Here is a 21,350-nt window from a genome sequence, read left to right as displayed (position 1 = left end):
AACGCATCCACTACATTCATTCCTTTATAACCATTCTATTATTATAACCTAGACATTTATTCTACGACAAATAAAGCGATAAAAAACCAAAGTTAAATAAAAACAAAAACCAAATTACGTGTTGTTATTAATTAAAGGCTTCTATGGGCAATGTTCCCAGATGGGGTATATCAGCGTACTTGGCCAGCTCAGAGCCTCCGTTCGAGGAGAAGATGTTTGTACAGCAAGAACAACTCGGGCATACAAATCTGAGAGAATTCAATAAACGATATGATAGAAATAACAATGTTAGAAATCTTTGTATAATAGTTCCAAGTAAAAAATTCGACTCACCCATCATATTTTCAATGATACCCATGATACCCGCACAGATCTACGTCCAGTAATCCCACCTACAGGGTTTATCGGAAAATCAGTTTGTCATGTTTTTGTAATGAAATTAATTGTCACTCACCATATCCCATATTTCGCAGGGCCAGCGCCAATTGTGAGCTTACAGGTGGTGGCTATCAGACGAGTATCGGCAAATATCTTTTTTATCTGCTTAAATGGACCCATCAGGAAGCATGTACTGAAATAAGGCACATAATTAATATAGAGCTTAAGTAAATAATAAATCTCCGTGTATTTCCCGCAGCAGAATTTCCTCGCGCAGCTGAGAAAAGTTTCAAGAGATTTGAGTTCGCATTGGAATCTTTAGGGAGAGAGAGAGCTTACCTTGTGGTCTTGTACGATCTGATGAAGTCTTATATTTTGTTCGCTGAGGCCGTGAGCCGACCATCGGGCCAGGATATGGTGAACTGTGCTCTCTCCTGAAACGGTGTCGGGGGCAATGAAATTAAGCCGGACGATGGATATTGATGGTGTGTGCTGAAAGTATATAGTGATAGAATTTCATTATTTATATTTATTATTTATTGTTTACGCCAGGAGGCCCCTGCTCCCCCTCTGCCCACCGAGCGTCCAAAAGCTCAAGCGCTTCCAGCTTAGCAACGCTCGCCCGCTCTCCGCTCCTCGGTATTCCCGATCGCACGCTCCCGTGTTCCCGATCGTCGCTCGCTTCTAGGGACGGCTGCGCCGCTCCAATTCCCGGTTCTCCCGCTCTCGCGCCGTTAAGCTGGGCTTCTCGGTCGGCAGCGGGCCTTAGGCTAAGCTCAAGTTTAGTACCGAATCGAATGCAAAAATATATGTATGCTACGGGCACTCCGCCGTTGTCACTTTTCGACCCCCGAATTTTCTGCGTTTTTTCTACTTCGGGGGATAACCTTTTATTGATCCTTTTGCGGAGGATTGAGCAGCCACCCCACTCCTAAACATGGTCCTTCGAGCCGGATAAGGATATCGTCCTGGAATCCTTTTTTCCCAGCAGCTTTGGTGGTGCCGCCGCAGAAAAGATAAGTAAAAAGTTTCCGCCCGTCTCTAATTGCCGGTCGTCAACAGTTGTCCGAAATTTAAATTTCGCTCAACCTGCGGACGATTATTTGTCAACTCCTCGTCCGAGTTTTCCGACACCACGGCAATTAGACAACTTAAAAATCATTTCCAAAGCCAATTTTCTCCACTTCCATTTGCCTGCACTTCGTTCTGCAACGGCATAATTATCGCCGCTTTTTACTCCACTTCTTCGGCCCGTTGTACATTTCTCCGTACATACACACATACGTCCCTATATTCGGCCGTACATCAACGAATAAAACGGTCTTGACATACGGACATACATACGTATGTAAATCGGCGCGCATTACTCCGCGAGTTGGTTGGTCACTTACTTAGAGTGGTAATTGACATCCTCAACCTTCAGGCGAACAATATATAAAAAAAATTATAATAATAAAATAAGTGAACGTGTGTTTCAAGTCGAGCGCCGCGGCAGTGAAAATTCTACAGTGAATATTTCGTGTTGCCGAATTCGGCCCCCTACCCGAGATTTTATTCTCATATGTATATTCGGTCACTGTGTGTTTCCCGCCGCCTCGATATTTTCTTGAACACAATTCCTTCAACTTCAAATAATACAGTCCACTTCTCGACGCTCTACTGTACTTATGCCAATATATAAATTGTCACGTAGTTCTCTGGCCGGGATAGAATCTCAGTCGGGGCCAAGGAACCTATACAAGAAAATTTATATAGAGGGATGGGACCTGTAGTAGGAATAGTATGGGGGTGGCAGAATACCGAGGAACGAGGCACACCATACGTAGGAAAACGAGAGAAAAGAGATCGCAGCTGGCGTATCCGGGCTTAGGACCACGTGGTTTAATGCCAAGAGCCACTGTACTGCCTCATCCGTATAGCCGCCGGTAAAAGGTGGGTCTCCAACACCACCTGTCGGGCGAACGGATGAGACTCCGAACGAGGCTTGAGGCTGGCAGAAGTCAGAGAGATTGTCGTTGGCGCCCCCTGGTGGGTGAACGCGGGTAGCGCCGGCTGCCGGTCAGGGCCGATCCCACCGTAGAGGTGAAATTCGGGTGGGGTGGGAACGGTGATCGTCCCAAACTCGGAGAATAGCGCCCTCTGACGGGTGTCACGCCGATCGTGAGGTCACCACTCACGCCGCTAGGTGGCGTTGTAGGCCGAAGCGCGTGTTGGTCGTGAGGGGGACTCGGACCAATAGGTGGCGTTGTAGGCCGAAACGCGCGTTGGTCGTGAGGGGAACTCGGACCAATAGGTGGCGTTGTAGGCCGAGGATGTATGTGGGTCGCCGCAGCGGCTCACGGCAGCGGAATCGGGGCTGAGGGGGGAAAGCGGGGGCTACTACTCCGGATGGACGCGGAGTCTACGGAAACACTACTACTCCGGATGGACTCGGAGGTTACGTAAAATCTACTACTCCGGATGGGCTCGGAGTCTACGTAATCTACTACTCCGGATGGACTCGGAGTCTACATAATCTACTACTCCGGATGGACTCGGAGTCTACAAAATCTACTACTCCGGATGGACTCGGAGTCTACGGGAGATCGACTTTAGTTGGGGCATGCAAGGGGAAGGGGGAGAGGGGGAACTCTCGGCCGAAGCTTCGTCTTGTGAGTGGGAAACCAGACACAAGCGTCGGTCTCGGTCGAGGTGGAGGAAAAGGGTGAGGAGCAAGGACACCACAAACTACGAAAGAATAACAACGAGGTTTCACTTTGGGGTTTTTCTGGTAGTTTATTATGCGAATTGTGCTGGCTGTCGGGCTTGCTGCTGCCCTTACAAATAGGGAAGAAGGGGGAAAAGGGCTTACGTGGCTCCTGGCGACGCGGTTGTCGCGATCTGGCGCGCGGTGAAGGGGCAACACGCGTGGCAAAACACTCGCGGTGCCGACGTTCGGCGATCAGGCGCGGGTCGCGGTACGCGATCTGGCGGGGTTCCGATGCGACGGAACACGGATGGGTTTTTCGGGCTGAGATCTCTTCTCGTCCTATACGGGCACGTGCGCGGTGACAAGGAGGCGGCGGTCGAGCACACGTCTGGTCTCGGCGAGTTCTCGAAACGGAAGAGGATGAGTGAAAAACTTAGTGCTCGCACTTCAACGACATGCCGCGCTTATCGATTGGCCGGGTCGCTTATCGAGTGGCCGATCGATCGCCGGTAGTGCGATAGTAACTTCAGGGGTCTCTGCGTGGGTCGCGTCTTGACTAACGTAAGGTTCAGGGGTTGCCACCTAGCTCGTTTCTGGGGTTTGTTTCTCCACTACTAATTAATTATTGGCCGCTTAGTTTAGTTTTGTAAGTTTATACTGAGAAGTTATTAATATTTACAAGAATGATAATGAACTTAACCTAATAACAAGAATGATAATGAACTTAGCCTAGTAATAATGATGATAATAAGGAACTTAATCTAGTAACAACAATAATAAAGTGAGGGTGACTCCGAGCTCTCTCTCGGCACGCAGTGGGCAATGATGATGACGATGATGATGGAATGTGCGTCCCAGATTTGGGGCGTTACATCCCCTCCCTACTTCGGGGAACAAAAGAGACCGTTCCCCGTCCGCTGGGCCGGAGGGTGATCTGGTACGACCCATCCCCAGTCCTTACTCGTAGGCGTTGGCGGGCGTACTGGGCGGCGGCGAGTCTGGCGGAGATGGTCCGCCACACCACGGCAGGCACCCGGCGGTCTGGTAAGTTGTGTTCCCACCCGTCCGGAAGCGGATATCGCTCGCCTTCCGGCGGGTCCTGGCTGACGCGCACGGGACTCCTCTCTCGTCCGTCAGTGGCGTCCTGTGGCGGGCTAACGAGGCCGTCGGGGTTCCAACGTTCTGGAGCAGCCCAAATCAAATCCTCAACCCCGGCTGGGATCTGGTCCAACAGTTGTCCGATGGTCCCGGGTGACATGCCTAGGGCGGCACTGAGGGGACTGGACCTCGGGGTCATCGCAGGGGGTGTGGTGGCTGCGGTGGGTTCGGGGACGGCGCTCGGGGTGGCACCCTCGGGTGATCGGTTGGCCACGGCTGCGGGTGGTGCACGGCCGGCGCGCGAGGTGGTAGCCTCGGGCGATCGGGTGGACATGGCTGCGGGTAGCGTATGGACGGCGCTCGATGTGGTAGCCTCTGGCGATCGGGTGGGCATGGCTGCGGGTGGTGCGTGTAGGGGCAGCGGCTGGCAGGGGACCGGATCCCTGCGTCGGAATCGCTGGCCTGTGTCCTCCTCGTCGTCGCTAGACTCCGACTCCCATTCCATCGCTTTGCCCGTGGGGTGGTATGGACGACTGGGGGGGTCCATGGTGCTGGGCTCAGCGTCCCGCCTCCCGATGTCCTGCGGTAGGGCGTCGTCTCGCATCGATGTCGCAGACTTCGAAGTCGTCGGGCCCGGGTTCTCTGGCATTTCGCAGTCGTTGCCTGGGTTGGCGAACGAGGGTACGGCCCTGTCGTCGACGCCAAGTATGCAGAGATGTTCCGGGGACTCTGGGAAGGTTACATACGGGCTCTCTGAAGGCCGCCACGGGACTTCGACCTGCATGGTCTCGTACGTGGTATGGATTAGGTACGCCCACGACCCTCGCTGGTACCAAAACCTGTCTTCTCCAGTGTGTAAGATGTGCTGCGCTCCCTCGGGTGGGACGCTGTCATCTTCCTCGCCTTCCTGCCGGTCATCTGAGCTCTCGGAGTATGTAGGCCGGGGATCGTCCTCGTCATCCGTGACGTCCTCGACGTAGGCGGCCGGCGGCTCGTCCTCGTCGTCCGGATCATCACTGGCGGACTCCTGTTCGCTCCCTACGGTCTCACGGTCCTCCGAACTCGATCGGTAGTCCGACTCCCGTTCGCAAGGGTTGTACACCTCTGTGTCGGACGACCCGGATGGACTCGGGCGGCCCGGGCGCGGGGCGTATTCCTGGCGTTCGGGGAAGGCGTCCGCGAAGTACTGGGTGTACGGCCGGCGCTCGAATCCGATGGTGGGGCCGTCTGGGACGCGACGCCCGTACTGGTCGGAGTAGTGCGGCGATGTGCTACGGGTTGGAGGGGTAGCGTGCCGGCCATCCTCCCGGCGATGTGGTGATGCGCAGCTCGACGTGGCCCGGCGGGGTCTTGTCCGAGCGCTGGAGGTTTCCGGTGAGGGTGAGGGCTCTCGACCGGAGCCTCCCGGCTGGCTCATACCCGTCGGGTCGGACCGGGTGGACCTCCCAGCGTACGCCGATCCTGGGCGTAGCCGGGGGTCCCGAGAGGTCGTCGGCTGGCTGGTGGCCCTGCTGCTGGGTCCGGGCTCTCCTTCGCTGTCACTCGAAGACAGCTCGATCGTCTCCATGGCTCCGGATGTGGCTCCTGATCTGTGGAAGATACAACTACACTAGCTTAATCTGAGGGGCCCTATGAAATGAGACCTAACGGGCAGCAGCGATAAATCCCTAATTGGTAAGTATCTTTAAGTTTAACAAGGGTTCTTAGGGATATTGGGGCACAGAGTAGGTTCGGGGTACTTATAATCACCCCTCGCTGATAGCAGGGGTCGGTTGACCTCGGTGAGACGGCCCGGGTTGGTCTCCGGCGCCCTCTTCGGCACAATCGCTGTCTTCGTCCTCGGGATCACCTGTGGAAGAAGAATGAAACGCTTTTAAGTCTCCAATATTGGCAAGTCGTCCCTTCCGCTGGCCTGGCAGGCGGATTCGGACGACGTTGGGCGAAGGAAAAGCGACCACTTTATAGGGCCCGTCGAATTTTGGGGCAAGCTTCGCTGCGAATCCCTCTGCTGCTTTGGAGAGGTGATGTTGTCGCACCAAGACGAGCGATCCCATGGCTGGCTTCCAAGTACGGCGGCGCATGTTGTAGTGCCTACCCTGCTCCCGGCTGGCTCTTTGCAGGTTGTTCTGCACTATTTGGAACACCTCTTTCAAGCGATTTGCCCTCTCTGAAGGAGTCTGCGGCGAGGAGGCTGTTCCCGGGGTCACACTGTCGTACCATGACCCGGGTAGTCGTGGCTCGCGGGCTTGGAGTAGAAATGCCGGACTAAACCCTGTCGACTCTGAGACGCTCGTGTTGATTGCCAGTGATAGCTCCGGCAGCAGACTGTCCCACGTGTTCTGCCCATGTTCCACGTATTGAGCGATCATGGTTTTTACTGTGCGGTTGGCACGTTCGGTCGGGTTCTCTCTTGGGCAATAGGGTGCGGTGAACTGCAGCTCGACTCCCGTCTCCTGAAGATAGTCCTTGAATGCCTTACTGGTAAACTGCGTCCCGTTATCGCACACCATCTTCTTCGGAGCTCCGAAGCGGCTGATGATGCGCTCACGGAAGGCTCGTATGAGGGTGGCCGTCGTTGCCTTTCGCAGAGGTACCAGCTCGACCCATTTGGTAAAGAGGTCGAAGAACACAAGGAGCATGGTGTTCCCCTCTTTCGAACGGGGTAATGGTCCGACGAAGTCTGCACACAGTATCCCGAAGGGCTCGTTCACCTGTCTGGTCAGCATTTTCCCGGCTTGCTGTCGTTGTTCCGACTTGAACTTCTGGCAGGGGACACATTGTCGCACGTACCGGCGTACGTCTCGGAACATCCCTGGCCAGTAGTACTTCTGGGAGATCCTGATGATTGTCTTGCGTATCCCCAGATGTCCAGCTGTTGGTGCGTCGTGGCACTCCTGCAGGATTCGTGCTCGATGTTCCGCGGCGACACAGAGCTTCCATGGGATGTAATCCTGGTCGTCTGGGCGGTGGCCGAGATGCCGGTATAGCTCTCCGTTCTCGATGATGTAATCCGGGAACTTCTGTGGGTTCTCCCGGACGTCCTTCGTCTTCCTTTGAAGCCACTTGCATTGGTGTTCTCCTTGTGCGAGTATCTGCAGATGTTCCAGCGGTTGTCGCGATAGAGCGTCGGCAACCACATTGTACTTCCCGCGTCGGTAATGTACATCGTATTGGTATTGCTGGAGCTCCAACGCCCATCTGGCAATCCTTCCGGTGGGGTTTTCTATCTGGTCGAGCCATTTAAGTGCCAGATGATCGGTGATGACATCGAACCTGTACCCTTCAAGATAGCATCTTAGCTTCCGGATTCCCCAGACAATTGCTAAACACTCCTTCTCTGTGGGTGAATAGTTCAGCTCGGCGGCGTCAAGCTTCCGGCTGACGTAGGCAATAACTCGCTCCTGGCCATCGATTTCCTGGGTTAGGACGCCCCCGAGCCCATAGTTACTGGCGTCCGTTTGCAAGGTCATCTTGACCGAAAAATCCGGACATGCTAACACGGGCGCGTCTGTTAGCAGGGTCTTCAGTAGGTCGAATGCCTCCTGCTGCTCTGCTTCCCACTTCCACCTCTGATTCTTCCGCAGTAGGTTCGTCATGGGTTGCACTACTGAAGCGAAGTTTGGCACGAATCGCCTGTACCACGAGGCCATCCCGAGGCATCTCCTCAGCTCCCGTAAGCTCGTAGGAGGGCTCAAATTGCGCACTGCGGCTACCTTATCTGGATCGGTATGGATACCTTGATCGCTGATCACGTGTCCCAGGTAGGCTATCTTCCTCTTGAAGAACGAGCACTTTTCTTGATTGATCCGCAAGTTGGCTCTCCTTAACCGTTGGAACACTTTGCGTAGGTTCTCCGTGTGTTCCTCGAGACTCGCTCCAATGACGATGATGTCGTCGAGATACGCAAATGCGTGTGGATCGAGGTCAGGCCCGATCACACTATCCAGCGCCCTCTGAAAGGTGGCCGGAGCCGAATGCAGTCCAAATGGCATGACCCGCCATTGAAATAGGCCTCTTCCAGGCACAGTAAACGCGGTGCATGCTCGGCTGTCAATAGCCATAGGGATTTGCCAGTACCCATTGCGCAGATCCAAGGTTGAGATGTATTTAGCGTTTCTCAGACGCTCTAGAATGTGGTTGATTCGCGGTAACGGATATGCGTCCGGAATGGATTTAGCGTTAAGTTGTCGGTAGTCGACACACATGCGCCATTGGCCGGTTTTCTTCCGCACCAGGACTAAGGGGGCACTATGTGGACTACGCGACGGCTCGATGCAGCCCTGCTCTAGCAATGCATCCACCTGTTCGTCGATTATCCGTTGCATGGCGGGGTTCTTCGGGAAGTAGCGTTGTTTAATCGGTCGATCATCCCGCATCGTGATTCGGTGTTCGGCGATGTTGGCTACTCCGGCCATTCCCTCGAATTGAGCTAGTTGCTCGCAAAGGAACGCTTGTACGTGCGGATGGGTCTCGCCGTCGTTCTCTGGGGGTTCGTGGTTTGGGTGTCGGTGTTCTTGTGTCGGGGCTTCCTCGTTGTGTTTTCCTGGTGTATTCTCGTTGCGTTCCTCGTCTTTCTGCTCCCGTTGATACCCCTCGGTGTCGGTATCCTCGCGTGTCTCTCGATGTTCTCTGTCGTCGTTCTCCTCGCGTGTTCCTGGCGTGCGTTCCCCGACGTGCTGCCCGTGTGTTTCCAGCTCGTGGTCCGCCTTTCGCCTTACTTTGTTCTCCTCGCTTTCGTCTGTGTTTCTCTCTGTCTCGTTGATCTCGATTGGTGCTGTGGTCTGGTTTTCTCCTCTTGTTCCTCCGCATCCTTGAGGCTCTGGGCCATAGGATCTGGGTGGCTCTACATCATGGTTGGCTATGCCTAGCCGAGGTTCGGTTGGTGGTGGGTCCAATGGTCTCAGGGTACCTGCGGGTCCTAGCGTCACTCGTGTTTGACTCTGGGATCCTGATGTCGATGGATGGTTGCGTTGATCGGTCTGACTTGGGCCATTGGGCCTGTTGTGGTCGAGTTCTTCGGGTCGGTGTAGAGAGAGCGTGAGGCTGGCCGTCCCACAGCGGAGTGTGGTGCCAATAGATGCCAGGAAATCCATCCCGAGGATTAGGGGTTCCAGCATCGCTGGCATCACGAGTAGGGGAACCTGAATTGATTTCCGGTCGAGAGTCACATCAGCCAAAAGCAACCTTGACACTTCAACCCGGGATGTGTCGGCGAGGTTGATCTGTGTGCGGATTTCCCTGAACTGATGGGGTTGCCCCACTACGTCGGCGACATCCTGACTGATGAAACTTCGCGACGCCCCTGTGTCAATGGTGGCTAGACGCAGGTGTCCGCCGATGTCGATCTCAGCAGCGATCCTCCCTCTCTCTATCCTAAGCGGTGCGGTTACTGGTGACTCCCGGGATTGGGTCCCGACGGACTCCGCCGGTCGAGGGGACCCACCCCGTTTCCCTGTGGTTGCCGTCGGCAACACTCGACGGTTCGGACGTCTCGACGTCCGCAATCCCAACAGAAGTATTGCCGGGCGTTCCGACAATCACGGCTGAAGTGTCCTGGCTCCCCGCAGTTGCGGCATGCGTCTCGGACGTCAATTCGCCGATCAGATGCTGTCACCCGATTAACCCTGGCGGGCACGGGTGCTCGGGGCTCAGGTTGTGTGTGCGATATGTTTCCCTGACTGGGTCTCATCGGAGACGGAGGGCGGATCTGACGTGGGGGAAGCGGATTGCGAACAGGGGTATTCATGGCGATAGGGTTGCCGTGTTGTCGCTCGCGGCTCCGCTTTTGAACGGCCTCGAACTCGGTGGCTAATTGGGCTAGTTCCCCGATGGTTTGAAACTCGCTACGCCGGATATACATTTGATACTCCGGCGCGACGTTTTCGTAGAGCCGATTCAGCTCTTGGGTTTCGTCGTAGCCTGCGTGGCGCATGAGGACGCGAAGGTCTATCATGAAATCTTTGAAGGTTTCCCCCTCCAACTGCTCGCGACCCCGAATTCGGTCATCTAAGCGTTGGAGGTACCTGGGGGGAAGGAAGAACTCCAGAAATTCTCGTCGGAAAGTGGTCCAGTCGGCCCCTTGGAGGCGACTCGTCTGGAACCACTTGTCGGCTCTGCTCGTCAGCAGTTCCGCCATTGCTCGAGGGAGAAGTCCTAGGTCAATCCCGTAGGACAACGCTCGGCCTTCGACCTGCTCGATGAATGCTAATGGGTCGGAATACCCATCGAACTGAAGCCCCCATTTCCGGATTCGCTCCGGAACGCAAACGAAGTCTCGACGGTGCCGGTCGTGGCTCGGCTCAGGGTACATTTCCCGGGGAATAGTCGAAGAAGAAGGGGCGGTGATCGCAAAACTCGGGGCAGGAACAGTGAAGCTCGGGGCCGTCATAGTGAAGCTCTGGGGGGTAGTAATAAAACTGGGAGTGGGACGCGGCCGTCCCGCAGGAGAGACTCCGGCATTCGATCCTGCGTTTTGATTCGTCGACAGACCACTGGGTCCCGGCTTCTCTTCTCCAGGAGGCACAGGGCTCGGACCCCGAGTGGTATACCGCCGTTCAAGGTCGGCGAGTCGAGTCCACACCTCCTGTGGTTGCTCGGACTCCTTGATGAGGGCGACAAAATTTCGCCGTAGGTCGTCGACGACTCCCTCAGGGGAGAACCCAAACTCTTCGGCGAACGCTTGCAGTTCTGTCTTCAGGCGGGAATAAATCCACCGCGTGGAGACCCCAGGATTCTTAATTGTACGTGGAACGAACTCACCGGTGTGTTTTTGGTCGGGATCCATAGCCTCAGCGGGTTCTTCGGTGTTGTCTCCGGGTATTCTCTGCTCGTTTTCCAGGATATCGTTGGGCCACTGGGGCTCTTGGTTGGAGTCTATGGGTTTTCTTTTCACTGTCACTCGGTCGCGTAACTGTTCGAGTTCGCGAGTAAGCTCATGGGCTTAGTAAGGGGCGCGCGCACGGGTTCGATGCCAATGTGTTCACGGTCGCGGGCACTTTGTATACGTTTCTTTATATATATTTTTTTTCTCTAGTTTTCAGGTTATGTCACTCGTTCCGGGGTTACACACTCCCCATACAGGTGGTATTTTTCCTGGTATTTTCTCCCTACGGTCCCTGTTCGGGCGCCACTTGCCACGTAGTTCTCTGGCCGGGATAGAATCTCAGTCGGGGCCAAGGAACCTATACAAGAAAATTTATATAGAGGGATGGGACCTGTAGTAGGAATAGTATGGGGGTGGCAGAATACCGAGGAACGAGGCACACCATACGTAGGAAAACGAGAGAAAAGAGATCGCAGCTGGCGTATCCGGGCTTAGGACCACGTGGTTTAATGCCAAGAGCCACTGTACTGCCTCATCCGTATAGCCGCCGGTAAAAGGTGGGTCTCCAACACCACCTGTCGGGCGAACGGATGAGACTCCGAACGAGGCTTGAGGCTGGCAGAAGTCAGAGAGATTGTCGTTGGCGCCCCCTGGTGGGTGAACGCGGGTAGCGCCGGCTGCCGGTCAGGGCCGATCCCACCGTAGAGGTGAAATTCGGGTGGGGTGGGAACGGTGATCGTCCCAAACTCGGAGAATAGCGCCCTCTGACGGGTGTCACGCCGATCGTGAGGTCACCACTCACGCCGCTAGGTGGCGTTGTAGGCCGAAGCGCGTGTTGGTCGTGAGGGGGACTCGGACCAATAGGTGGCGTTGTAGGCCGAAACGCGCGTTGGTCGTGAGGGGAACTCGGACCAATAGGTGGCGTTGTAGGCCGAGGATGTATGTGGGTCGCCGCAGCGGCTCACGGCAGCGGAATCGGGGCTGAGGGGGGAAAGCGGGGGCTACTACTCCGGATGGACGCGGAGTCTACGGAAACACTACTACTCCGGATGGACTCGGAGGTTACGTAAAATCTACTACTCCGGATGGGCTCGGAGTCTACGTAATCTACTACTCCGGATGGACTCGGAGTCTACATAATCTACTACTCCGGATGGACTCGGAGTCTACAAAATCTACTACTCCGGATGGACTCGGAGTCTACGGGAGATCGACTTTAGTTGGGGCATGCAAGGGGAAGGGGGAGAGGGGGAACTCTCGGCCGAAGCTTCGTCTTGTGAGTGGGAAACCAGACACAAGCGTCGGTCTCGGTCGAGGTGGAGGAAAAGGGTGAGGAGCAAGGACACCACAAACTACGAAAGAATAACAACGAGGTTTCACTTTGGGGTTTTTCTGGTAGTTTATTATGCGAATTGTGCTGGCTGTCGGGCTTGCTGCTGCCCTTACAAATAGGGAAGAAGGGGGAAAAGGGCTTACGTGGCTCCTGGCGACGCGGTTGTCGCGATCTGGCGCGCGGTGAAGGGGCAACACGCGTGGCAAAACACTCGCGGTGCCGACGTTCGGCGATCAGGCGCGGGTCGCGGTACGCGATCTGGCGGGGTTCCGATGCGACGGAACACGGATGGGTTTTTCGGGCTGAGATCTCTTCTCGTCCTATACGGGCACGTGCGCGGTGACAAGGAGGCGGCGGTCGAGCACACGTCTGGTCTCGGCGAGTTCTCGAAACGGAAGAGGATGAGTGAAAAACTTAGTGCTCGCACTTCAACGACATGCCGCGCTTATCGATTGGCCGGGTCGCTTATCGAGTGGCCGATCGATCGCCGGTAGTGCGATAGTAACTTCAGGGGGTCTCTGCGTGGGTCGCGTCTTGACTAACGTAAGGTTCAGGGGTTGCCACCTAGCTCGTTTCTGGGGTTTGTTTCTCCACTACTAATTAATTATTGGCCGCTTAGTTTAGTTTTGTAAGTTTATACTGAGAAGTTATTAATATTTACAAGAATGATAATGAACTTAACCTAATAACAAGAATGATAATGAACTTAGCCTAGTAATAATGATGATAATAAGGAACTTAATCTAGTAACAACAATAATAAAGTGAGGGTGACTCCGAGCTCTCTCTCGGCACGCAGTGGGCAATGATGATGACGATGATGATGGAATGTGCGTCCCAGATTTGGGGCGTTACAAAATATATTTTCGGCCTCCAATATTTTCGTATGCCCTCACAACTCCAGTCCAGTTATCGGGTTTCCACTGTACAAAATATATTTTCTGCCTCCAATACTTTTCGTACGCCCTTACAACCACAGTCCGGTTATCGGGTTTCCACTGTCCAAAATAAAGACAACTCATCCATACATATTCTGCATGCTTATCAAACTACATACATACATATGTATTTATATTCGCTGCCCGTCCATACAGCAATTAAATTACAATAACAAACAAAATAACCAAGATTAAATATTCAAGTGCAAGTGTTTATTTCTCCAAATCTGCACAACCGCCCAGCAGACGTGTTGTTTTTGTCGCGGTTCTTTGGGTTACGTTTTTGTTCTCTCTCCTGAGCCTCACTTATGCACTGCTTTGCCGACGGTATAGCCCAGTGAGTTTTTCCCAAGTCAAAGCCAAGGTTTATTTTTAATTCCGCCTTTCCGGCTCCGTATTAATTACGTGCAAATACTTAAATAATTCACATTAATTATTTCCGACATTAATAATTTTTGTTATCACGGATTATAATTAATAAATTAATTTTCCAATATAGACATCTCTGCTTCCTACTCCACCACGATCACGGACAGTACGGTCTACGTTCTGGTTCCCGACTCTGCTTTCCACTTCGAATCAGGCATCCTTCGCTCAGGTCAGTCGACAACCGCTGATCCGCCGAGTCCCAAATTGAGTTTGTCTACGGGAAACAACAAAAAGCCACTGCCAACCCAAGGGCAAAAAGCGACAAGTCCGTCGATTCTGGTCCCGTTCCTTCGCCAAGACTCACTCAGTCGGTTTCCAAAATGGCTCAAAATGTCCTAGACATCGCCCTGCGAAAGTTCATTTCGACGACAGCCCGTGTTAGCCAATTCGAAGCTAACATTCACATTCCGAGCGCTCCTGACACGGAGAGATTTTCCCCTGCCATGTGCAGAGTCCATCGGGACCAAATCCGTGCCCTGTGGGACAAGGTGGAGAAAAGCTATGAAAGCTGCTCCGATCTTCTTTCCGTGTCCTCCGACAGTACAGCCACTGCCACTGAGCTTGAATCCAAGTACAGTGAGTGCTACTCCGTATATTCGAGATGTCTTGTACAGCTGCAGGAAATTATCGACAAGGCCGCCTCCCAGTCCATTCAGGCTTCCGCCCCTGCGCCCACACCCCCGTCCATGGGTTGTCGATTGCCACCAGTGGACACCGAGGTCTTCACAGGCGATTATCTTCGGTGGCCCACCTTCCGGGACCTCTTCACGGCGATTTACATTAATAATTCCCGACTTACGCCTGTGGAGAGGTTATTCCACCTACTTTCGAAGACAAGCGGCGATGCTCATGCCATCGTTTCAAAGGCCCCTCTGACCAACGAGGGTTTCGTCTCAGCATGGAGCAGCCTTTCCGACCGCTTCGAAAATAAGCGCTTGTTAGTCAACAGTCAGTTAAAGATTCTTTTTAACATCCAGGCTGTTCCTCAAGAATCCGGAGTCGCTCTAAAAGAGCTCCAAGGCACAATTCAAAGCTGTTTGACCGCGTTACAAATGTCCTCCATTGAAGTCGAGGCGTGGGACTGCCTTCTTGTGTATATGGTCTCCTCGAAGCTTCCCAAGATTACGCTTTCCTTGTGGGAGCAATCAATTCACAATAAGGCCGAAATTCCAACCTGGCGTGAGTTGGACGCGTTTCTGACCGAGCGCCATCGCACTTTGGACGCCATCGACGACGTCAGGCCTAGCGGCTCTGGGCATTTTCCGCCAAGGTGAGCAAATTCCAATCCCCCGGTGCGCAGGCTCAATTCATACGAAGCTAGGGTGGCTCCAACACCTAGAAGGTGTAATCTATGTTCCAGAGAAGACCACCCTATCCGTATATGTCCGCTTTTCCTAGACATGAATGTCAATGAGCGGACAGACTTCATCCGAAGAAAGCAACTCTGCTTGAATTGTTTTTCGCGAGGGCACCAGCAACGGGACTGTACTAGTGCCCATTCCTGCTTTACGTGTCACAGCCGGCATCACACTCTGCTGCACCGCGACAATCCTACTACTAATGTTCCAAGACCCTCCGCTCCATCTAGTCCTCGACCTGCACCCACCCAAAGAATTTCCTCGTTCTCCACACGAGTGACCACTTCTGCCGATTCCTCCAAGTACTGGGTTCCGTACGAAGACAGCAAGAGCAGACGTTCCCGAGGTATTTTATCCTACCAATGCCGAGTCTGCCAAGGGAACCATCCGCTCCGGAAATGCCAACAGTTCCTCAAACTCTGCGCTGAGAAGAGGCTCCGAGCGGTTCTCGACCACCGTTATTGTTCCAACTGTTTGGCCCACGAACATTCCGAGGGAACCTGCCGCAGCGGTGACCGATGCAAGACGTGCAATCAGCACCACCACACTCTCCTGCATCCGCATGACCGTCCAGAGCATCCACTCCGCTCGCAGCATCGGTCACCCCCATACTTCTAGTTCGCATTTACTTGACCATCACTCATCTCCTGTCATCTTCTTTCATCCAGATCACATACGAGGGCTTCATTTCCATACACCGCGATCGCTCTGGAAAGCAGACGTACCCGAGGTACTTACCTACCGTAGCCGAGTCTGTCAACGTTCATCCGCTACGGAAAGTCCGACGTCTTCTAGCGCACAGTGATGCGCTATGATCCTGGTCACGGCCTTCGACGCCTCCGCCTTGTTCAGCAAGCTCCTTGCGACAAGCTCCCGCCTCTCCATGGCAATCATCTGCCTCTCCTTGGCACTCATCCGTCCTTCATCGCTCCTCGTCGCTCCAGCATCAACGATCTACGCGGCGCTCTGACGCCCCTCCATACCATCGTCCTGTACGGGTTTATTGCAACCCGAGTGATTGCAAGGGGGGGAGAATGTTTACGCCAGGAGGCCCCTGCTCCCCCTCTGCCCACCGAGCGTCCAAAAGCTCAAGCGCTTCCAGCTTAGCAACGCTCGCCCGCTCTCCGCTCCTCGGTATTCCCGATCGCACGCTCCCGTGTTCCCGATCGTCGCTCGCTTCTAGGGACGGCTGCTCCGCTCCAATTCCCGGTTCTCCCGCTCTCGCGCCGTTAAGCTGGGCTTCTCGGTCGGCAGCGGGCATTAGGCTAAGCTCAAGTTTAGTACCGAATCGAATGCGAAAATATATGTATGCTACGGGCACTCCGCCGTTGTCACTTTTCGACCCCCGAATTTTCTGCGTTTTTTCTACTTCGTGGGATAACCTTTTATTGATCCTTTTGCGGAGGATTGAGCAGCCACCCCACTCCTAAACATTTATAAATATATATATTTTTGTTTAATTTGTATTTTTTTTATATTTTAATATTGGAAATAATATTAGAATGAAATATTTGAATATTTTAACATTTAAATTTTTGAATATTTATATATTTCTACATGTATATGTATATTTATATGTATATCTTACCTGCCGTGAATTTCAGGCGACCCAGGTCGCGACTATAACTTGACCCGAAAGTACCCCCACCGCCCACCACCGAAGGTACATCGAATGGTGAGGAATGGCCAACGAATCTCTGAAGCTCCGGCGACATGTACAAACTTTCATCAGCTACCACTGAGCTTCCATTTACATTCGCATCCTTGCTTAAATTCTCTGGCTTACAGCGGACCGCGTTGTGTGCATTCTGCCTGGACACAGACATTGTGGAAACTGGTCTCCGCCTCGCTGCCGTGCGACGGTCGGCTTCATGTGAACCCGCGGCAAATTGTTATAGCTTTGACTGATTTTACTGCTTTGGACGCCGCCACCATCCACCGATTTCAGTTTTTTATCGCCGCTGTCATCAGTGTTGTCCGGTGCATGCATGGTTCTCGCCATTATTTTCGGTTAGAAACAGGGTATCGGTGCTGGTTTCAACTGTTCCATGCCACAACAGGGCATGGTCAGAGCCTTCTGATTTTGGAGGAGCTGGCTGCCGATCTGTAAGCAGTAAAATTGGTCCATAAATGTGATATTTGAGCAAGGAGTTGGTAGTTTTAGCTTACCTAAGGCTGTGTGGACTGTGGATCGGTCAGATCCAGGAGGGATCGGTTGCTGCGCTGCTTCCTTATCCAATTTATCACGGGCAGAAGGGGCCTCTGGTATACTTTGGTCGCTATAGAACTGTCGAATGCTATTATCTGCTGGGCCAGCTTGACCTGTTTCGGGCGTATCCGTAACATCTACACCACGTTCTTTGGAGTCTTTTGCATTGCTATCCTCGACATTTGCACAAAAATCTATTGTCCGTCTGCTCGGATCGAATGTCGAACATGGAGTTGCTATTGTTCAATCTGTGACACTGCAATTATTTATAAATAATTATGAAATATATTTTCTGAGGGTCAATAAAGATGACACTTACATGGATTCAACTGTGAGGTTCGGATCGCTTGATCTCCTCGAAATGGTGCTTTGTCCCAGCTCATTCGTTGTCAAGTCTTCCGAGGATCTGGTCTTTGTCATCGTAACTGCGTTTTATTTGGAAATTAGTTTTTATATATTACCAATAAAAGTCGGGCGAAAGCTAGACAACACTCACCACCGTTGTGGACACTGCCAGTCTGCTTGTCCAATGTGCAATGATGACAGATCAGTTCCATTTTTGTTGCCTAAACTACCAAGGTAAACGTCCGACCAAAAATAAAAAACTGTTAGGGAAATAGCCAATGTTGTAGCAGTGATTGTACGACATGGTTATTAAATTACTTATATTAATGTATAAATCTTATTAAAAGCCACTTAAACTTACTTTTCTTAGTTCCCGGTCGGGATTTGAACCCATGTCTCAGAAATCACAGACCGTCCGCTTACCAACTGGGCCACTGAGTCAAATCAAAAGCTAATGTCGGAAACGCGAATACATACAGTTTCAAGGAAAGAGCAAAAATATATGTATCCCTTCATCTCTCTCTCTCTCTCGCATTAAAAATAAAAATTCCCAAACGGAATTTTCGTTCGAAAAAAGCCCTCCCATTTTCACAAGAATTTCATCCTACCCTGTTCGCGTCCTCCCGAAAAGTCCGACTGGGCAGCTCCTCCAATTCAAAGTCCTGCTTCCCCGCCTCCTATATGCTCTAATAAGATCAACCCAGTTTATCATAAACTGTTTAAGCGCGAAGAAGGCGAGGGAGGAAGTAAGTACTGCACTTGTTTAACAAAATTTTTTTTTATTCAATATATTTTATGTAGGGGCGAGAACTTATAAACACGGCCGTTGTTCCGTCTGCCACAATCTTATGAAGAATAAAAAAGCCTTTTTGATAACACATGCCAGTTGAAAGGTTTGGACCACGGCATGAAAACAGCAGGACCAGGACCAGGTATTAAACTAAATACTTAATATATTTATGCAACAACTATAAATATTTTTAATTTTCTTTCAGTCAAGCTCTTTTCGGCCTTGAAAAATAGCAGTGTACGTGATCTCGACAAATAATAAAAAAATGTATATAATATGTAATTATGTAAAATAGCTTACTAATTTGTATACGAAATGTATAAACTATTCAAATTCATTTTATTTTAATTTAAATATTTTTATGTAAATAAAAAAGGTCAATAATTTTTGTACAAGATGTATAAAATTAACGTTTGTTTTGAATGAGAATGAGAAGAGCAAAACAAAAGCAAAATAAAAGCCATATGTATTAAATTAAATATTTAATATATTTATGCAACAACTATAAATATTTTTACTGACTAATTCAATTTATGTAAAACTAAATTTTGTAAAATATTTTTAATGTATATTTAATGCAAATTCGTTGAATTAAGACAATATTCAAATTCATTCATTTCAATTTGCTTAAATCAAGACCAAAACGGAAAATTCAAATTCAAATTCAAATTTTTGCATGAATTTGAATGAGAATGAAAAAATGGCGAGCAAATATTCGAAGTTAGAGCGAGAAAAATCGAAAATCGATTCCAGTGACGATTTTAATGTCACGCACTCGATTTTTATAATCGAATAAAAATCGAATATAATCGAATATTTTCATGAACGAAAACATGGGCAGCACTGTTCAGTCTCAGACACCGACTCAAAGGTGGCGCTGAGTTTCCTTGCGCCTATAGGTGGCGTTGTCTTACATTAAATACTAGTTTCCAGTGTGACTTGATTTTATTTCTTCTAGTGAAAGTCACGAGGGCTTGATTTAATTACATCTAGTGAAAGTCACGAGGACTTGATTTAAATACTTCCAATGATCACGCGGATTGATTTAAATACTTCTAGTGAAAGTCACAAGGACTTCATTCACGGGGACTTGATTTAATTACTTCTTAAACAAATTATCAATTCAATGATATGTAATCATTGACGATCCTGTGGATATATTTTTTTTTTTTATTTAAATATGTTACTAATAAAAACGACATTCTTTCTACCTATTTAAAAAAAAAAACTAGCATAGATTAACCTTATTAACCTTTTTAACTTTGAATATTTACCTTAATAATTTACTCTTTATTTTGTAGGACAAATTGAATTCTATATTTAACCATAAAACCCAAACATATCTCATAATTCCCTCCCTTATCTTATTAGGAATTCCATGTGGCCAACTCCTCAGGCTCTTCTGTTCATCCTATAAATGATGAATGATTTTATTCACGACTGCTGTTGGTAAATGTACGGGAACCAAAATCATCTGCGCATTTGAAAACTGTGAATGCCCATCAATGCCCATCATATCGAGAAGCATGTCAACTATTGGGTTTGCTGGAGAACGATTCTCATTGGGACTTAGCACTTGCGGATTCAATTGTTTCATCAAATACGTACCAAATCAAACGCTATTCGCAATTATCATCACATGCTTTCCTTCACAATCAATTCAGTTAAGGAACAAATACAAAGACGACATATGTGAAGTTATATAAAATAAAATAATTAAAATAAAATAAATAAATGAAATAAAATTAAATGACAAATTGTGACGGTTTGGTCATTCCGGTGGCTCAAGGATGGCCAGGGTTCGTCTCAGAAATTTATTTGTTGTCTGAGGTGGTTGCTGAAAGAGATGGCGACCCGGTCCCAGAGTAGAACGCCGAGAAATATGCCGTAACTATAATTATATGTTTATTGTCTCGAATATTGCAACGGTTTCGAAAGATTGTGCGTAGTCTGCTGCTGCCAGTAGCCGCTCTGGAACGCCGCACTTCAGGGTCAGGTTCATCCTTCCCACTCGGGTCGACAAATCTATTCCATATTCCATATTCATAGTTTTCTATTGTATAATCCATTATCATCCTTATTTTGTATATATCTTTGTGCGCGTCTGCGCGTCACAAAATTTAGAAAATCATTGTTTATCACATGGGCAGTTATACGTTGCGTGTTCACGAGTTGGGAAGCCATCCGCTTTTTTTTCGGTTAACAACTTGTTTTACTTTATTTGGACTAACTACACGAATTGGGAAAAAGAGAAGGGAAGTACATTAGGTGTTCTCCCTTAGGCTCTGCGGATTTTGTTGCGTTCGCGGTAGAGGCTCTCTTTCTGAATGTAGGGATCGAAGCGTATTATCTCCAATTTTTCGGCCAAACGATCACGAAAGGCATTAAACTGATGTCCGCTGACCGCACTTTCAAGCACAACCATGATGCGCTTGCTCTTCACTTTTTTTCAGTAAAACGTTGGTCAATCTCATTTTGATTCAGTAAACTTGGTAAACACACAAAACAAAAAGAATTCCGCAGATTCTAGTGCAAGTGTATAAGTCGAACGTTTGTATTCACGTCAGACCAAACAACAAAAAATGTGGTTTATCAAAGAGCACTTCAATGAAACGGATAATTCGGGGACAGTATTTACTTTAGATTCACTGTTATTTACTTAAAGAAGTTCAACTAAATAAAATAATACAATTAATACTACTTAAATAAAAAAAGAAAAACAAATTAGTTAATAGGAAAACAATTTTTTTTAAATGAAATTTTTTGTAACTAGCGTAAAGTAGAAATGTTGAAGCGCTAGGACGAAAAAGAAAATAATAGCATGACCTAGAGAATGTTTTTAAATCCATTCCAATTTATTTACAACTCAATCATGAAGTGCAATATGAACATCCGCAAGCATCTGTTCGCCAACATCGTGTTGTCTGGCGGCACCACCATGTGCCCGGGCTTCGCCGATCG

The 21,350-nt window shown here is 50.1% G+C and overlaps 1 pseudogene; it reads right to left on the bottom strand.

Annotated features, from left to right (window-relative positions):
- Positions 1-20,648: 20,648 nt before the first annotated feature.
- LOC108081328 (large ribosomal subunit protein bL33m-like) lies at positions 20,649-20,904 on the bottom strand (annotated as a pseudogene).
- Between the last annotated feature and the right edge of the window lie 446 nt (positions 20,905-21,350).

This window comes from Drosophila kikkawai, chromosome 2R (assembly GCF_030179895.1).
Source record: "Drosophila kikkawai strain 14028-0561.14 chromosome 2R, DkikHiC1v2, whole genome shotgun sequence".
Lineage (NCBI taxonomy): Eukaryota > Metazoa > Arthropoda > Insecta > Diptera > Drosophilidae > Drosophila > Drosophila kikkawai.
This window is presented reverse-complemented; position numbering and strand designations above follow the sequence as displayed.